Raw genomic sequence first — 21,077 nt, 5'->3', positions numbered from 1 at the left:
CAAGTGATGTGGTGGGCAGGATATTGTTCCACCATGTCCAATCCAAGTTGGCACATTCTTATGGAGGAATGCGACAACTTCATGATGATAGTGTGGTGGTGTGTCATCATGCTGGAAAACAAATTCTATATCTATTTTCTGTTTTAATTGAGGCATTAGATAATGTTCAAGCATGTCCGGGTACAATATACCAGTTACAGTTGACTTGGCAACAACAGAAAGGACTGTAAATCTCGTTACAGCTTACAGTGCAAGGAAGTGCTAATAGTTTAGGAGCAAAGGGGGAGCTACATTCTGATACTGTTGAATGACCTATAGGGTACATGTTCAATTACATGACATGGTTTCTGCTCACCCTATATCCAGACATTATGCTGAATCACTTTAGCACAGGTATGGAAGGTGCCTTCATCACTGAACACAATTTCACTAAGAAAATCGCCTTCGGTATGCATTTTGTTAAACATTTCTACCCAAAACACAACTCATTTTTCTTTGTCACTTTTTCTTAAAGCTTGCAACAGTTCCAATTAGCAGGGTTTCAATAACAGGCATTTTCATAATTTCTGCCACACGGTCAACACTAGGCATATTCAATTCTAAGCTGGCACAACTCGTTGATTCACCTGAAATACGTATGTAAGACTGCTGAACTTGATCAATGGCTGCATCAAAGACTGCTTGTCGACACCATCAATGTGCCCTATGTGATACGCAGCCAGTTTTGGTGAAAAGAAGTTTGACTTTGAGGAGATGGATTGCAATATTTAGACCTGAATTGTCTCTGAACTGTAATAGCAGATTTGGACTCACTCTGCAACATTATGTGACTCCATGATGACTGTTGGAATAATTCATATGCACATGCCAAAGAGTGGCAACATGGGAACTAGATGTACTGCATTCAGTGCTGTATCAAACATACCTGTCAGTTATTCACCCATTTCACAATTAAAGTAATGTTTGTATAACTAATTTATAAACATCCTGTATTACAATCTGCCTGAGTAGGATAATACAGACTGGCATACAGACAAGCAAGGAACAGCTATTTTTACGACAAACTGAAATGAGGGAATGTCGAATGGAAGTCTTAATGCTGCCTCCTCATTTCCAGAGGGTAGGTACCCACTCAGTCTACACAGTTTTTTTGCCAGAAATAGTAATTGCAAATTATTATGAACACAGAAAACCAAAGGGCATGACTAGAACAGAATTGTGGAATACTAATAAATTGTACGGTTTGTGACATAGCAGGCTGACATTTCATCTACCAGCTACCGTCATTGGTACAAACACATTAAAGCGGACACAATCTATGTTGTACTGACCCAAGAAGCCACTAGAGATGCAGCCTATCCAAAAATTAACTTTGCAACACAACACCCTAAACCCGGTCTCCTATGCTCACTCAATTAACTGGTAATAACACAGAAATTGAGAATTACAGCAGAGCATATGTTCCAAGACATACAGCCACTGGCACAGCAGAAAAGAGCATCCAAAAGATGAAGTTATGAATAGTCTGAAGCCACCAGGAGAGCTGAACAAACAGGAAAATTAATATCCATGATGTCATTACTACCTTCACTGCAGCTGGGCACACCTGGCGTGCCAGCATAAATACTAATCTTTCGTTAATCAATTATCTCAATTGCATAAGTCCTGTGGAGGGGAAGACTATGTCAATCAACCCTCTGCACACCTAGTCAGCTGCAATCATTGATGGAGCCACAAGTCTTGCTGGGCTGGGGACCACGAGTCCTGGGCACACGTCTACAACGTCAACGAGAGCACTTCGGAGATCAACTCTTGGAGCTGCTGTCCATCATCATCCAGTGTGGGCTGCACCGGCTATGACATTGGGGGCCACCTACTGGCCAGGACAATAACAGCTGTCACACGAGCTGTCCAATATGCAGCCTACTATGCCAGATGGACATGTGCCTGCTACTGCTGACAAAGTCCACATGCCAGCAGCCTGAATGAGCCTCCAGTGTACAGAGAAGACAATTCTGTGCCTCTAAATAATAAATATGACACTATGAATAATATTTTCTTTGCACTCTTGAGTGTAAACAGATCATCACCGTACCATTTGGCACAATTCTTATGACTTTAGGGTTCTTGGACGGATCTTTATAACTGTGAAATCTGGCAACTGGAAATACTGCAATAAACTTATCACATTCCAAAGAGCACTATTTCTAATTTTTTTTTCAAAAAGTAAGGTTTATGCTGAAACTTTCTGGCAGATTCAAACTGTGCACTGGATCGAGACTCAAACTTTGGACCTTTGCCTTTCACAGGCAAGTGCTTTACCGACTGAGGTACCCAAGCACGACTCACGACCCATCCTCACAGCCTTACTTCCAACAGTACCTCATCTCCTACCATACAAACTTCACAGAAGTTCTCCTGTGAAACTTGCAATACTAGCACTCCTGGAAGGACGGATATTGCAGGCGCATGGCTTAGCCACAGCTGAGGGGATGTCTGCAGAATGAAATATTCACTCTGCAGTGGAGTGTGCACTGATATGAAACTTCCTGGTAGATTAAAACTGTGTGCCGGACCGAGACTCAAGCTTGGGACCTTTGCCTTTCACAGGCAAGTACTCTACTGAAGTAAGGCTGTAAGGACAGGACGTCATGAGTTGTGCTTGGGTAGTTTAGTTGGTAGAACACTCACCCACTAAAGCCAAAGGTTCAGAGTTTGAGTCTCAGCCCAGCACACAGTTTCAACCTGCCAGGAAGTTTCATGCCAGTGCAGAGTGAAAATTTCATTCTGGAAGTTTTATGATATCAACAGTACTATGCCATCTACAATACAATGAACATACATCAAAAAGTAATATTTCTGTCTCAATAGTTCTGCTTTGTTTTTAACAGTAGAGTTAGTCAGGATTTTGATAGGTCACAGGTGCTGTAAATGTTTCCCTTACCCATTTAGTACTTAATTTTGTAAATAATCTTTGTACTCAAAGTGATAGAATACCACAGAGAGGCAACACCATGACCAAAGTAAAGAAAATCCCAAAGTAAAGAAAATCCTCCACCATGTCAATGTTTACCAGTTGCAGCCAGAACTAAAATTACTCCTGATAATGTGATGAACATTTGATGATCTTTCAACAATGACTGTAAAACATAAATATAAATACAGCAGTCCCAGAGATCTACTGTGTAACATTCAGAATATGAAGTCATGCTCTGGAAAAACAATTTAGGACTAGTCTTTGTGTTGTTTAATACATCTTCCACTATAGATAAGAAACATTCAATACAGAAAAATTCCAAAATCAGTTGGATATGTGTAACCTACAAATTTTGGAGAACTGAGCTGAGAGAAAACGTCCTCGAAAAGGCTTGCTTTTATATAAATTGTATGTAGCATATGGTTACATTTGTATTTGAAATAAGTGAAATTCCCCCCCCCCCTCCCCCTCCCCCCCCTGAACCACGGACCTTGCCGTTGGTGGGAGGCTTGCGTGCTACTACAAACAGCATAGTGAACGCATTATTGTGGCCAAGATACACATGAAGCCCATGCCTACTAAAGTAGTACAAGTTTATATGCCAACTAGCTCTGCATATGATGAAGAAATTGATGAAATGAATAAGGTAGTGAAGGGAGACGAAAATTTAATAGTCATGGGTGACTGGAATTCGAGAGTAGGAAAAGGGAGAGAAAGAAATATAGTAAGTGAATACGGATAGGGAGTAAGAAATGAAAGAGAAAGCCGTCTGGTAGAATTCTGCACAAAGCATAACTTAATCATAGCTAACACTTGGTTCAAGAATCATAAAAGAAGGTTGTATACATGGAAGAATCCTGGAGATACTAGAAGGTATCAGATAGATTATATAACGGTAAGACAGAGATTTAGGAACCAGGTTTTTAATTGTAAGACATTTCCAGGGGCAGATGTGGACTCTGACCACAATCTATTGGTTATGAACTGTAGATTAAAACTGATGAAACTGCAAAAAGGTGGGAATTTAAGGAGACGGGACCTGAATAAACTGACTAAACCAGAGGTTGTACAGAGTGTCAGTGAGAGCATAAGGGAACAATTGACAAGAATGGGGGAAAGAAATACAGTAGAAGAAGAATGGGTAGCTCTGAGAAATGAAGTAGTGAAGGCAGCAGAGGATCAAGTAGTTAAAAGACGAGGGCTAGTAGAAATCCTTGGGTAACAAAAGAAATATTGAATTTAATTGATGAAAGGAGAAAATATAAAAATGCAATAAAAGATGCAGGCAAAAAGGAATACAAACGTCTCAAAAATTAGATCGACAGGAAGTGCAAAATGGCTAAGCAGGGATGGCTAGAGGACAAATGTAAGGATGTAGAGGCTTATCTCACTAGGGGTAAGATAGATACTGCCTACAGGAAAATTAAAGAGACTTTTGGAGAAAAGAGAGCCACTTGTATGAATATCAAGAGCTCAGATGGAATCCCAGTTCTAAGCAAAGAAGGGAAAACAGAAAGGTGGAAGGAGTATACAGAGGGTCTATACAAGGGCAATGTACTTGAGGACAATATTATGGAAATGGAAGACGAAGAGGATGTAGATGCAGATGAAATGGGAGATACAATATTGCGTGAAGAGTTTGACAGAGCACTGAAAGACCTGAGTCGAAACAAGGCCCCGGAGTAGACAACATTCCATTAGAACTACTGACGGCTTTGGGAGAGCCAGTCCTGACAAAACTCAACCACCTGGTGAGCAAGACCTATGAGACAGGCAAAATACCCTCGCACTTCAAGAAGAATATAATAATTCGAACCCCAAAGAAAGCAGGTGTTGACAGATGTGAAAATTACTGAACTATCAGTTTAATAAGTCACAGCCACAAAATACTCACGCGAATTCTTTACAGACAAATGGAAAAACTGGTAGAAGCCGACCTCTGGGAAGATCAGTTTGGATTCCGTAGAAATGTTGGAACACGTGAGGCAATACTGACGTTACAACTTATCTTGGACAAAAGATTAAGGAAAGGCAAACCTACATATCTAGCATTTGTAGACTTAGAGAAAGCTTTTGACAATGTTAACTGGAATCTTCTCTTTCAAATTCTAAAGGAGGCAGGGGTAAAATATAGGGAGCAAAGGGCTATTTACAATTTGTACAGTGACCAAATGGCAATTATAAGAGTCAACGGGCATGAAAGGGAAGCAGTGGTTGCAAAGGGAGTGAGACAGGGTTGTAGCCTCTCCCCGATGTTATTCAATCGGTATATTGAGCAAGCAGTAAAGGAAACAAAAGAAAAATTCAGAGTAGGTAGTAAAATCCATGGAGAAGAAATAAAAACTTTTGAGGTTCACTGATGACATTGTAATTCTGTCAGAGACAGCAAAGGACTTGGAAGAGCAGTTGAACGGAATGGACAGTGTCCTGAAAGGAGGATATAAGATGAACATCAACAAAACCAAAACGAGGATAATGGAATGTAGTCGAATTAAGTCGGGTGATGCTGAGGGAATTAGATTTGGAAATGAGACACTTAAAGTAGTAAAGGAGTTTTGCTCTTTGGGGAGCAAAATAACTGATGATGGTCGAAGTAGAGAAGATATAAAATGTAGACTGGCAATGGCAAGGAAAGCGTTTCTGAAGACGAGAAATTTGTTAACATTGAGTATAGATTTAAGTGTCAGGAAGTTGTTTCTGGAAGTATTTGTTTGGAGTGTAGCCATGTATGGAAGTGAAACATGGACGATAAATAGTTTGGACAAGAAGAGAATAGAAGCTTTTGAAATGTGGTGCTACAGAAGGATGCTGAAGATTAGATGGGTAGATCACATAACTAATGAGGAGGTATTCAATAGAATTGGGGAGAAGAGGAGTTTGTGGCACAACTTGACAAGAAGAAGGGACCGGTTGGTAGGACATGTTCTGAGACATCAAGGGGTCTCAAATTTAGCATTGGAGGGCAGTGTGGAGGGTAAAAATCGTTGAGGGAGACCAAGAGATGAATACACTAAGCAGATTCAGAAGGATGTAGGTTGCAGTAAGAACTGGGAGATGAAGAAGCTTGCACAGGATAGAGTAGCATGGAGAGCTGCATCAAACCAGTCTCAGGACTGAAGACCACAACAACAACAACAACAACAACATAAGTGAAATAAACTGTGTGTTACATGGATAAAATATGTAAACTCTGACCTACAGATCAGGTACATTATAAACTAACCCATCCAGCCAGTTGAAAATACAACAAAGTTGTTGTTGATCTAGCTAAACTATATTTGACATGAATTATTTTATCAGTTGTTCATCATAGAATCCAAACTTTGTAAAATGACTACCAATGTAAAATGTGCCAAGAGTGTCTCATTATGCATTTTTTTACTTTGCATGCAGTGGGCTCCTACTGTAATTTCAGGTTTTAATTAAAACTAGTAACTATCTGTTCACATGACATTATTGGCCCACCTATCTATAATTTTTATTTTCTACTGTGAAAACTTAAAATTTCCAGGGAGCAACTGTCAGAAACTGACTAATCCACTTACTTTATGATACTCATTCCAACCAGCAACCATGTTTTCAGTCACAACAAAAACTTATGATCTTATGCAAATGATATTTTGGAAATGTTTACGAGGTATGATGCAAACCTTTGTCAGGCTTCTCTAGCGTCACAAAATTTTTGGAATATCATACAGCTCAAAGTATGTGCCATAGAGAACTGGGATGAAACAAGCTTTATTACACATGTAAACTAATTTGCCAATGTACACAAAACACAGCACAGTTACAGAACATTGTAAAAATGTACAGAAATCTCCAACCATTTCTCAAGATATGTGTGTACATGTATGCTTTGAGCACACAGCAGGCATGATTCTGCGAAGAAATTCAGCAATTGTTTATCTTAGAAAGCAATGCATGAACTCTCTTGTTTTCAAAACAACTGCAGAAAGACTTCCCAATACAAGGTGGCTAATAGTATGGCATGTAACCGCAGGTAGCTGAATAACATTCCACAGCTTCTATTAGTATTTTCTACATCTTCGTTGTAGTACTGTGCAGAACAGTCATTACTCAGTGCTGCACCAACAAGAACATTGTTGTATTTATATAGGATTTTTAGGATAAGGAGTAGCTTTAAATTTCTGAAGTCACAATTAAATTTCCATTTCAACACAATACCCACACTCAATGACTAAAGCAAATAATTACCGTCATGAAACTGAAATAAAAAATACTTTTACAATATTGACTTTTTCGGAGTAATATGTACCTCACCAAGTTCTCACTCTCAGTTACACGTTTTTATAATCAGTTATCACTTCAAATGAGGGTGTGTTACTTTATTACAATAAGTGATTATAAGGAATTGATAAATGATAGATTGAGATCCCTATCATATGGTTTAAAAATATTTTGCTACTTTAGAAAGTTTTTATTTACTTAGTTGAAGATGAAACCCATTATTCTGGCATGATGCCAAATTTTCATGTGCACAAACAAATGATTCAAGATCTGTGCATCCAAACGAACCAGAGCAAACCAAAAGCAGATCCATTTACGTCAAAGGACATGGTGGGGGAAGCAACATCATGCAAGAAAGATAAATGCCTTGTAACTTTCGTAACTTATTTGTACATTTGCGTGACAGTGAGCAAGTAAGGTGTTTCTACATATCCTTATGTCTGTGGAAACCTGGCTTTAGCCGACATGGCCACACAGATAGCTTCGATCAAAAATCTTCAATAGAAGTTAAGAATGTGGTCTTGGCCTGAGAGAAGCTTACAGGAACTGTTATCAAAATAAGATGACTCACCATGACCATGAAACTTGATAGCACTCAAAATGAAGAACTTTGGAGATGCCACATTAGATTTTGTAGCATTTACTGTGTTTGTATTATAAGTTGCATGTATGGCAGTGCGTCATTTCATGGCAGTGGCTCATAGATGATTTATCACAAAAACGCCACTGTTGGTATGATCTCTTACAGTTCAATTTCAGTTAGTGACGTATCAGTGGTAAAAGCCTTGAGAAGATCCTAAGATGAATTAACTGTTGTTGAGAGTTGCTTTATTCACCATGGATTTGTTGTTAGAGACGTGGAGTTACTGACTTAATAAAAATATATTCACATCTTGTTTATGTTAATCTTCTTTTTCAACTTGACATCTGTAATGGATTCTGCGACATTCTTATTAATGTAATACAAGTATGTTATGCAATATCTGATGTTATTTACATATAAGAGTGTGTGTTCTCTCAGGGTGACTTTCCTCGTTTTGTGATTTCTGTCTGACTAAAAACTTAAGATGAAATTGCTGTGAGTGAAACAAGCAGCAATAACATTCATCTTCTTACTTATCACAAACATTTGGCTGTTATTACCAAATACGTTGCAATTTCTGAGAGTGTGGTGAGGCAAGAACCTAAGAGGACAGCTTAAATTGCTGTGAGTGAAGCGAGCAGCAGTGAGATTTACATTCTTCATTGTCGCAAATGAGCTGTTCTTTCTGTAAATATGTCACAATTTCTGAGGGTCCACTCACATATGGAAGGAGCTGGTGCCACTCACAGTTTTGTGGTGGCAGTAAGTGACACTTATGAGTAGGCCGGGAATGAAACGAATGTCTCCCACCTAATTTTGATCAAAGTCTGCCATATTGTATTCTTGTTTGATTCACTTTGCTCTGTTTCTAACCTGTGAAATGATATTAGGATTATCAGTATGTGGCAAATGTAGTGTTCTACTTTAGAGTAGTAATAACTTCCTAGTTTCAGACTTCATTTCTTCACTTGGATGTTCAAGAAAGTTTCATGTGGGTTTGTCTTTACAGCATGAGTAGTCAGTAACTTAGTGAGAGAAGTTGCAGGGCGAGTGGAAGTGCTGGAGATAAATGCCAACTGTTCAATAATTTTCACTGTAGATAAAATCATTTGTCCTTATCCAAGAAAATTAAACATCCACAACCAATCTCCCCTTGCAAATATTATCTTGAATAAGTTCCTAGAGATTCTTGATTTAGGAAAATCCTAAATGTCCCTTAGTGGTTAATTAAAAGTTAGGCACAAATCACACAATTACTGCAGTGTGCGCCAGCACTGATCATCAGGATTGACTCCGTCCAAAATATAGACTGTACCAACCACAAACATGTTAATACCTGTAACCTTAAATCATGATCTCTGTTCTGGCAGTTATTTTCTTGGGTTGTGAGTTTCACAGTAACATGCTCTGTTTCTGACTAGTGTATAATAGTGAATGAAGTGTAGAATTCTTAGCCATAGTGTCAGTACATTATTCTACAGACCTCTGACTACCAAGGATTCCCACACTGGTGACCCCACACCCCATCCAGCCGTCACACACCATACCTGGTGAACTAAATCAGTTTTTCTCGCACAACTGTTGGCAACAACTCCTAGATCTTTGTCAATGATCATCACACCAAACCACACTTCTTGGTGGATTCGGGATCCAGAATCAGTATGGTTCCGAACACCACTTTTCTCCTCTCATGTCCTCGACATTGCACCTACACTAAAATTGACAAACGGATATATCATTGCAACTTACGGAACCATCAACTGCAACACTGACTTTGACAGTGGCTGAAACTTCATGTGGACATTCCCACACACCAATGTGAATGACCTATGTTTGATTCCAATTTTCTACACCACTTCCATCTGTGCCTGGATTTATGGGAAGGGGTACTACTAGTCTACAGATCAAATGGTATCACCATCAGTAGCACGATCGGACAACCAACAACATCACAACATGAGGACCTCTACCTTTCATCAGTATGCAGGCACCAACTGCTATGCTCCTCCACCAAGAATCAACTGACAGCAACCAATAAAGCGTACATCAATAACAGGAAAGAACACCTTGCTTTATAACAGGAAAATTCATCCTTTCAGAGGTTACTGCACAAGCGACAAAACCATTTAGCAGATGCAAAACTGCAACTTAGGTTTCTTCAAGCTTCACCTATCACCACTGAGGAGCAACTACTGCCACAGGACATATAACCTGTGGACATATGGTGGAGGACTGTGGTACCGGAGTGCAGAAATCCGCTGCCAGTTCTTGTGACGACAACAAATAAAGTAACCTTTATGAGTTACTGACCACAGTATTACTCACCTTAGACTCCATTGATGCCAATGGTGACATACATCACACCACTGCTGCAAAGAAACAGTGGACGCCATTCAGCATTGCACTGATCTGTTCGAGACTTTGACAACATTGCCTCCCACCATCAGCTAACACCTCCCTTCTGTTGCCACTAAGCACTGACAGGTTAGTGCTTGTGAAACAAGTGACAGTGCAACCAGTGTCTGTGCAAGTGACTATGATAACCAGTTTTGACCCCTCCCCCCCCCGCCCCTCCCCATTCCAGGTACTACTCAACTTCCACCTTGCCACAGCATAATGGGCAACACACAGGATCGAAACAGAGGGATCTCCTATCTCTCACAATGCACGCCGCCTCTCCCCTGACAAATTACAAATCATCAAAGCTGCAATAGATGAGTTGCTTAACAATGACATTATGCATCCTTCAAACAGCCCTTGAGCTTCACCAATACATTTGGCCCACAAAGAAGATGGTACATTCCAAATACGCAAATGTGCAGGAACTATAGGGCATGCCGACACTCAGATGATACCTGATTGTTATTCAGTACCTAATATTCAGGACTTCGTGCACTCATTATTGGGCACAACAACTTTCAGTAACAAAGATTGCTGAAAAGCATAATTGCAAATACCAAAGGTAACTGAAGTCATTGCTAAAACTTCCATTATCAACCCCTTCTCATTATCTGAACATCAATTCATGCCATTCAGATTAAAAATTGCAGCTCAAATGCAGCAGAGATTCATTGACTCAGTCCTATTTAAACTCTCATTTTTTCCCATTCCTGGACAACATACTGATCTTTTCTCCTACACCCTAAGGGTAAGATGACCACATCTAACAGGTTTTCCATACCTTATAACATCTAGACATTGTTAAAAATACTGAGAAAGTCATGTCATCAGAGCACAACATTTGTAGGACATTCCATTTTGTCAGTAGGGGTCAGGCCAATGGAAGAGAGGACAAAACTTGTGCAGCTCACTCCCACGCCCACTACCTAAGGACCTACACAGATCCCTAGGAATGACCAATATCTACTGGTTTCACATCCTGATGGCAGCCGAAATTCAAGCACTCCTCACCACCACCCTTTCCAATAACAATATCAAAGGAAATCGAACTGTTTCACAGTTGGAAGAAACGTCTCAAGGTTTCATATCCATCAGAAGGGCTGTGACCATGGCTTACTCTCACCAATGGCCCACTTGTCAGTCGTTGTTGACACTAGTGACATCGCCACAACGAATGGTGTACACGAGTCCTTACATTTTTCTTACATAAATTAAAAGGGGCCGAAATGTTGTGGTCAGTATACGACTACGAACTACTTGTGCTTTACAAAACAGTAAAATACAAATGCGCGCTGAAAAGTTATGCCTCAGATTTTTTATGTAAAAAGTCGTTAAGGCTTTTACAATAAAACCAATGTTGTTCACATTGTACATTTTTATAATTCATGTCCACATATTTGCAGCCCTCTGCTGGTACAGGTCTCTGAACTGTAGCATGTGACTTGGGGGTGTGTAATATGTTGTGCATGAGAAACAGATTTCTATAATCAAGTTTTGAATTCGAAGAGTTCGTCCACATATGGAACACCTCTCCTTCAGCATAATTAGACCTTCATGGACTTTAATTTGATAGTGATGAAGCAGTGCAAGCACACGTGAGGTATCAACAAACTGGTCTCTCACTGCGAAAAAAGAGATCTTTGTCGTGAGGGTGACTATGTTGAGAAATTCATATGCAGACATGAAGGATAAAGACACACAATGTTAATCAAATTTGTTTTCTTTAAAAAGATTTAAGAGTTACATTGAAAATTCGGAGGCATTACTTTTCAGCATGCCCTCATGTTTCAAGGAAGGACACTGAGGGTTACCCTCTGATACTTTTCACTGACCACTACTCCTTGATACACTTCATTAGTAACCATATTTAGGATATATAAGGGACATTCAAATGAAACCCGGTCACTAGTGTAAAGTAACAGTAATGATTTTATTAACTTTAAAATGTAGTTATACACAATACATATACTCAAAAAGTAGTTCGTAGTCGTATACACCAAAACTGTTGGCGCATTTATCCCAATGCGACACTAGCCAGACAGTTCCATCCTTGAAGAAGCTAGTAGGCTGCTGTCGGATCCAGGCCTGGACCCAGTCACACACTTCGTCATCCATTGTGAACCGATGTCCGCAAATAGTTTGTTTTAGAGATCCAAACACATGAAAGTTTGGGACTGTATGGTAAATGTTCCAGCATTTCCCACTGAAACTGTTGCAAAGTCATCTTCACCTCATTGGTTGTGTGTGGGCGAGCATTATCATGCGGAGTATAATGCCACTGGGCAACATGCCTTGGGATTTCAACTCGATGGCTCGTCTAAGGTTCTGCAAAGTGGCTTGATAACGCTGGGCATTGATGGTGGTTCCCTGTTCCAGGAACTCGACAAGCAATGGGCCCTTGTGGTCAAAAAAGAACATCATGACCTTACCACAACTGGTGTGCATGGCCTTTGATTTCTTTGGAGGTGGTGAAGTTACATGTTTCCTCTGCTTGCTCCAATGCTTGCTTTCCGGTTCTAAATGGTGACACCATGTTCCGTCACCTGTGACAATATGCGACAGAAAGCCATATTCCTCCTCATGATAATGTTGCGGATGACTCACAGGCAGCACCATTCATGTATTGCGCTGTTCGATGGTCAGTTTGTGGGGAACCCACTGCTCACAGATTTTTCGAAAGTTCAGGTGTTGGTGCATTATGGTGTGGGTGGTGCCTGTGCTAATACCCAGTAACTAATGGCTCTTGTCCACGGCGATTCTGCAGTTGTCCAAGACTAAAGCATTCACTTCCACAACCATTTCCAGAATGATGACATGATGAGTCTGTCCTGGACGAGCATTGTCTTCCAGTGATTCGCGTCTCTCAAGAAATCGCCATTCCACAATACTTGAATGACAGACTGCACTCACCATATACAGCCTTCATCCACTGATACATTTCACGGTCTCCAACTCCCTCTGCTGCCAAAAATCGAATCACTCCTCACTGTTCCTGCTTCTCGCCTGCATGTTCGGTAGTGGCCAATAACTTGTGTTACCACCTTCTCTTCACCGTGAAACCACACTGGCACTAGGCAACATCAAACGGAGTGCACGCAACAGTCTCTCTACCAATAGATGGCGCCACCATGCCCGCAGTTACATGGTGTCACCTTAAATGTAAGACAAAGGTAGATGCACTGACCAGATTACATGTGAATGAACCTCATATCATCTCACCATTTCCAACATTTTGGCTTTATCGCACAGTTCTCAGCAGACATACTCCACATGAATGGGGTGAAAATGTGGTGGCGAATTACATATCCTGCATCCATGCCATCAGACATTATCAACTATGAGAATCTGGTAAACGTACAAGAACAAGATGATCATTAACGTGAACTTGTAGATGACCCCAAAACAGGCCTATGGCTTGAACAAATAAGAAAACCAAACTCTGAAGTTAAACAATGGTGTGACACATCACAAGGCAGACTGTGCCTACTGATGTTTACCACATTTAGGAAACCAATTTTTGACAGCCTTCACATCTTTCACACCCTGTGGTTCACCCCACCATGAGGCTCATTACAGAATATTTTATTTGGCCACGGCCGAAGCAGACTGCAGGAAATGGGTGCGTGCCTGTGTTCCTTGGCAGCATACCAAGACTGTATGGCATGCATTCCCCCCAAAAGTCACTTTCACTGTACTGAAAGGTCAGTTCCAGCTTGTTCACCTGGACTGAGAGGGGGCATTACCAGAGTCCAAAGGTTAAAAATACATTCTATCAACCACTGACTGCACAACCTTTTGGGTAGAAGCCCTCTCTCTACAGGATATTATAGGTAAATCAATGGCATCAACTTTCATGAACACCTGGATTTCCCATTTTGGTTGCCCCTTATCTATAACAACTGAACAGGATTGGCAATTCGAAACCCTTCTTTTTGCTGAGTTGTGCACATTATGCAATGTGCAACAATTTCACACAATGGTCTACCAACCACAGGACAATGCATTAGTAGAAAGATGACAGTTGATGTTGAAGGCTGCTTTAATGTGCCATGACACCCAATGGACAGATGCTTTACCCTAGGTCCACCAAGGTACGCAGGCTGCTTAAAAAGATGACCTGAAGTCATCACTAGTGGAGATGCTGTACAGTGAATGCCTCGAACTCCCAGCAGACTTTCTCTCACCTTCCTCACCATTGGCGCCTCAGAACTACCATCACACGCTTATGGTTTACTATCAATTTTTGTCCACAAGAGGCTAAGCAATTGCCCCCAAGTCATGATAAATGACTGCACAGCCTGCGCACACTCCAGCTACAATATGCTGGGCTGCAAAAAGTACTCCGATGGGGGCAACAAACAGTCTCAATTCTAGTGAAAGACAAACCTACAACAGTATCTCTACACCAGCTCAAACCTGTTTGGATGTTAACAGCATAGGGTGACAACAATATTCCCCATCCCCAGCCCTTCTGATGTGGACCTCCAATATTACAACTTTGACGTAAGGACTGGAGGTGCAACAACATGCCTCAAACATCCCTAATGATGACCCTCCTCACTCCCACTGTGGCAGACCCCTCCACACTCCATCATTTCTAGAAGACTATCTATTGGCTACGTGGTGCTCCGCCATTAACAGGAGAGGGGTCTCTGTGGTGTCATCGATTGACATGGTTGACTCTGTCCAACATGTCAAGTGTAGCAACCACAAATGTGTTTTTATCTGCAAGCTTAAATCATGATCTATATTCTGGCATTTTTTGCTTGCTTCTCAAGTTGTGTATAACATGCTCTGTATCTGATTGGAGTATAATAGTGACAATGACAATGGCTGAATATGATATGACCAGATCCAAGAAATGATCCAATTTCAATATAGTGTTGATATAAAAAATCATGTTATATTTTCTTTTGTAGCAACATCGATCTTGTGGACCATGTATTTCATGCTTTGCTAATGATTATGTCACGAGCTGCTATTTTTTCATAGAGTGTACAATGGTATCAGTTAATTTACGATGTACACTGCACAACAAATTACTTACTGAGTGATAGCCACAGATACCATCAAGGAGGAGACTTTTCACAGATGTGGGATGAGCCAGGATGTACAGAATCATAGATAGTAAAAATCTAATAACAATTAGTATTTGCCTGATTATGCTATCAAGAAAGGTATTAATAATACTCCACCGATGTTCAAATATTTATAAACAAACATTTTAATCAGCAGAAAACATTGCTTTAAAAGATGTTACTGTTCAGTTTTCATGTGTCAAAGGATATGTTACATTTATGAGACTATATTAATAGAAGAGGCTACTATGTACTAAAAGTGTATATAACATGCATTTACAATGGCAGAATCCAATTAGTATCTAGGAGTTAATGACAATATATTTATTAATTTTCTGAATTTTGAGGTTTTCTTCCATTTTCTTTGTGCAAGTATTCAGTGCTCTTATATACTAACTTCATTAATTTTCTTCTCTTTAGAGAAAACCTCAGTTTGACTGTATGTAAGTTATCCAATCATACTGTAATCATCGCTTGAAACTAATCATGACTAAGGATGACAACAATCTTCCCCATCCCCAGCCCTTCTGATGTGGACCTCCAATATTACAACTTTGACGTAAGGACTGGAGGTGCATCCACATGCCTCAAACATCCCTAATGATGACCCTTCTCTCTCCCACTGTGGCAGACCCCTCCACACTCCATCATTTCTAGAAGACGCTTATGGTTTACGATCAATTTTTGTCCACAAGAGGCTAAGAAATTGCCCCCAAGTCATGATAAATGACTGCACAGCCTGCGCACACTCCAGCTACAATATGGTGGGCGTGATGACATCCTGTGGAACATTATAGTTTTGAACCTCACTAATGATGGAAATGTATTGTGTCTAATAGCAACAAATAGACATGACCCCTCTGAGGGTGTCCACATCGAAACTGGTATCAGTGAGCATGACACAGTTGTGGCAACCATGATTACCAAAGTACAACTAAAGAAAGCAAATCTGTAGTGTCATATCTCAATGAGGAACTTGAAACTTTCAGCACAGGACAGGAGCATGTAGAGGAACTATGGTTCAAGTTTAAAAGAATAGTTGACCATGCACTGGATATGTATGTACCCAATAGAACAGTTCATAATGGGCGGGATCTCCGTGGTATACAGTCCTTGTAAGGAAATTCTAAAGAAACAGAGACTGCTGCATAACTGGTGTAAAACAAACAAAGCACAGGACTATAGACAGAGATATGCTGAATAAAAAGCATTTGGGAGTCATGATAGTGGTATGTGAAGCCTTCAATAACAACCATAGCAGAATATTGTCAAACGATCTATGACAAAACACAAAGAAACTGTGGTCGAAAGTAAAAGCTGTTAGTGGCATCAAAGTTAAGAGTCCAGTTCCTACCAAATGAGGCACGAATTGAAATTGGGGGTAGCTAAGCAAAAGCTGGTATGCTTAACTGTTTTCAAATGTTCCTTTACAAAGGAAAACCAAGGAGAATTTGCACAATGTAATCCTTGTACAACTGAAAAGATGAATGAAGTAAGTATTAATGTCAGTGGTATTGAGAAACAGCTGAAATTGTTAAATTCAACAAAGCTCCAGAACCAATGGAATCTCTATTAGATTCTATACGGAATTTGTGGTTGAGTTAGCCCCTCTTCTAACTATAATCTATCATAAATCCCTTGAGGGGGAAAAAAAAAATTCCCAGTAGTTGGAAGAAAGAAAATGACACACTGTCTACGAGAAGGACAGCAGAAGTGATAAATAAAATGACCCTCCAATACATTTGACATAAATTTGTTGTATACTCTTAGAACATATTCTTAGCTCAAACATAATGAGGTATCTTGAACAGAATGACCTCCTCCATGCCAACCAGCACAGATCCTGAAGTCATCGATCATCTGAAACCCATCTCGCACTCTTTTCACACGACATACTGAAAGCTTTGGATCAAAGCAATCACACTAATGTAGTATTTCCTTTTTTCAAAAGAGCATTTGACTCAATACCATACCTATGTTTACTGTAAAAAGTTTGATCATATGGGATATCAAACGAAATTTTTGACTGGATTTAGGACTTTTTGATAGGGAGGACACAGCATGTTATCTTGGATGACAAGTCATCGTCAGATGTAGAAGTAACTTCAGGTGTGACCCAGAAGTGTGTTGGGACCCCTGCTGCTCATGTTGTACATTAATGACCTTGCAGACAGTATTAATAGTAACCTCAGACTTTTTCAGATGATGCAGTTATCTATGAAGAAGTACTGTCTGAAGGAAGCTGGATAAATATTCAGTCAGATATTGGTAAGAGTTCAAAGTGATGCAAAGATTGACATCTTGTTTCAATCTGGGAAGTGTAAAATTATGCACTTCACAGAACGAAAAAACATAGTATCTTGTGACTATATCAGTCAGTCACTGTTGGAATCGTATAACTCATATCCAGGTGTAACACGTGTAGGGATACGAAATGGAATAATTACACATGCTCAGTTGTGGGTAAAGCAAGTGGTAGACTTCAGTTTTTTGGTAGAAGACTGGGGAAGTGTAATCAGTCTACAAAGGAGATTGCTTACAAATCTCTCATCAAACCCATTCTAGAATATTGCTCAAGTGTGTGGGACCTGTACCAAATATATCTAATAGGGGATATTGAATGTATACAGAAAAGGTAAGCACAAATGGTCACAGATTTTTTGATCCATGAGATGGTGTCATACAGATGCTGAAGAAAATGAACTGGCAGACTCTTGAAGACAGACACAAACTATCCAAAGAAAGAACCAAGTTTAAAACTAGGAATATACTAAAGTCCCTATGTACTGCTCACATGAGGACTGTGAGTATAAGTTCAGAATAATTACAGCATGCACAGAGGCATTCAATCATTCTTACCATGCTCCAGATGTGAATGGAATAGGAAGAAACCATAATAACTGGAACAATGGGATGTATCCTCTGGCATGCACTTAATGATGGTTTGCAGAGGAGAGATGTAGATGTCTTTATCAGACTATGGGGCAATTCTTCACCATAAAGAGTTTTGACGTCTCCTATCACACATTTTCCATTACTTGTTGTTTTATGACTTACACTACACTTTTTACTATCCTGAAATAACTTTTAATATTCTTACAACTAGTACCAATTTTTTTGAAAGCTTTATTTTTAAATTTTTGTCCTATTATCTATTCTAATTTCCAAAAGTTCTATACTGCTAGTTTCACATACTTGTATTTATCCTCATCCATTGATATAATTTTATAAGGCATTCACACCTTTATCGTCCTTATAAGGGCCATCAAGTTTTAATTATTTACTTCTTTGTTAATATTTCACTCCTCTTTTACTGACCTAGCTTAATTCTTTTACTTAATGCAATGATTGAGGCCTCAGAATATTTCAACTTCATTCATGCACCATTGATATTCATATGAGCCTCCTTTTTACTTATTCCCCGAATTTCTGCATGCTGTCCACTACTCTTACACATGAGCGACCCCCACACCTTTCACATATTTTATTATTTTCTCACTTAATACAAGGAGCAGCAGGGAGACATAGAAAAGAATGGTAACTGACTTAACTTTTGGGGGTTGTTTCTCCGACAGCTAAAACATGCATTCTCAGCTATTTCCAATCCTTTTTCTCCAGCTTGTTCGCTCTTCACAGATCTCTGGTGAACAGTGACAAATTTTCAATTAGATATTTATATTCTGTCCATACCTTCCCATTGATTCATCAATTCCTCAAATATTCTCTCTGTTTCATCATCAGCATGTGATGTACTACATAATTACATATTGTTCCTCTGCAAACTTGACATGCTTCAAAAACCCTCCCAAGCCACATCATTACTTGCATGTTTTCGACTTCATATGAATTTACAGACTTCACTACCCTCTATGACCACTTGTAGTGTTGTCCTTTGGGAAAGTGGTTACAATACGTGAATTGGAAAAATTAAAAAAATAACTAAAATAACAACAAATAAATTTTGGAATTACTGACAGAAGAAAGGAATGAGACTGTGGGGCAGAGAAATTCTAGTGGCAACACATGGGACGTTACGAAGGGGTATGGAGATTGGAGGGAGGGGTAAGGGGGTAAAATAAACTCTGTTGAATCTGATTAAGCCTTAATTTATTTTTTAAAATAATCATATTGTGATAAATGAACACACAGGTACAGTTTAGGCAAATCTGTATATTACTTTGTTTAGACTTCATTCAACAGATTTACCAGGATAAATGAAACCACCCAGCAATGTTAATGACAATGCCAAATTCCCCTTCAAAAACCATCACAAACACAGACATATTTAAAGACATTAGAGATGTGACTAAAGTACGTTTATATTTGAGGGAACAAAGCAGAGCTGAAAAAATTTTAAAGTAGAGCCTGAGATTATACATATAAATCTCAATCAATAGAAATTAAAACTGGAATAAATGCATTAAGTGAAACAGACTGTGGCCTTTTTTTCTTACTAGTAAAAACATGCATGACACTCAAGAATACATTTCAAAAGATCAAGGCTGTAACAATTACAGTGGAAATCATATAAAAGAAAGACATTTAAATGCATAGAACACCACAAAAAACTTAAAAAAAACAATGATTTACTTAAATCACACAACACATTAATGAAGAAGACAAAATTACATAAACAAGTAAACAATATCCTGTATTTATAGGTTTTAGGAAGTACAAATAAGCAGCACAACAAATTAGAGAGTATACAAAGTAATAAATATGACAGCAGCATCGCAGTCAACAACAATACTGATAACACCATGATCATTTTGATGAATGGCAGAAGGTAAGTAGAACTCTTACACTGACAGGCCACAAACTGCATGACAATACAGTGAGAAGCAGTGTTTCTCACAATATTACAAATCTAACTGTTATTAAGGTCCATCATTGCAGTGAGAAAAATACTTACAATGTTCCTACAGGCTAATTAGACATATGTTACTAATTTTTAAGCAACAAATTATTACTTTCAAGGCTGGCACTGTTCTCGTAGGCTGAAAGTCATTTTCACTTATGCTCTGCTATTTTCTCTGGTTCCTTCCTTGTCTAACTTTAAAAGGAATGAAATGCATTCGCTTACATTTGCCACTGTTCAAAATGTCTGTCTTTGATGCAAGTGCGTTCAGATAGTATTCTTATTTTCACAGCTCTTCCTGCATACATTTAACTGATTGTCATTATCACAAATACTACCGTAGGACATGAATTTTCTAGTAATATTGAATGTGTCAATAGCTCTATTCCTTAGTGTGACAATTAATCAGGATATGAATTTACACTGGATTAAATAAAAGTAAAAACAGAAGAATGCTTCTCTGGAGGCCTTTTCAAATTTCCCAAACAAATTTTTCTGGGCTCTGTGTGAATGTTTAACAGCAGCAAGTTCAGTGGAAAATAGTCATGTGTACATAAATATTACATGAATTGGCATTCTGGGACAGCAACTGCAAACAAAAATGAGAAAACCCCAAAATTCACTTGCAGATATCTGATGAACAGACACATGTAAAAGATCAGAAAATCACACTAGCTTTCACGTTTGTTTCTAGTCTAAGTAGTTCCCCCCCCCCCCCCTCACACACACACACACACACACACACACACACGCACAGTGTACTACTTCTTAGACAAGCAGAAACACTGAATTTTCAAAAGCTAATTCGAGTTTCTGATTTGGTTGCATGTGCCTACGTAAAATCCACTGATCATCTGTACATGAGTGTTTGGCTTTCCTTAACTACAATTGTTGTAAACAGTATGTAAAATAGGATTTCAGCAGTAATAGCAC

Source organism: Schistocerca americana, chromosome 1 (genome assembly GCF_021461395.2).
Source record: "Schistocerca americana isolate TAMUIC-IGC-003095 chromosome 1, iqSchAmer2.1, whole genome shotgun sequence".
Taxonomy (NCBI): Eukaryota; Metazoa; Arthropoda; class Insecta; order Orthoptera; family Acrididae; genus Schistocerca; species Schistocerca americana.
Note: the sequence above shows the minus strand (reverse complement) of the source record.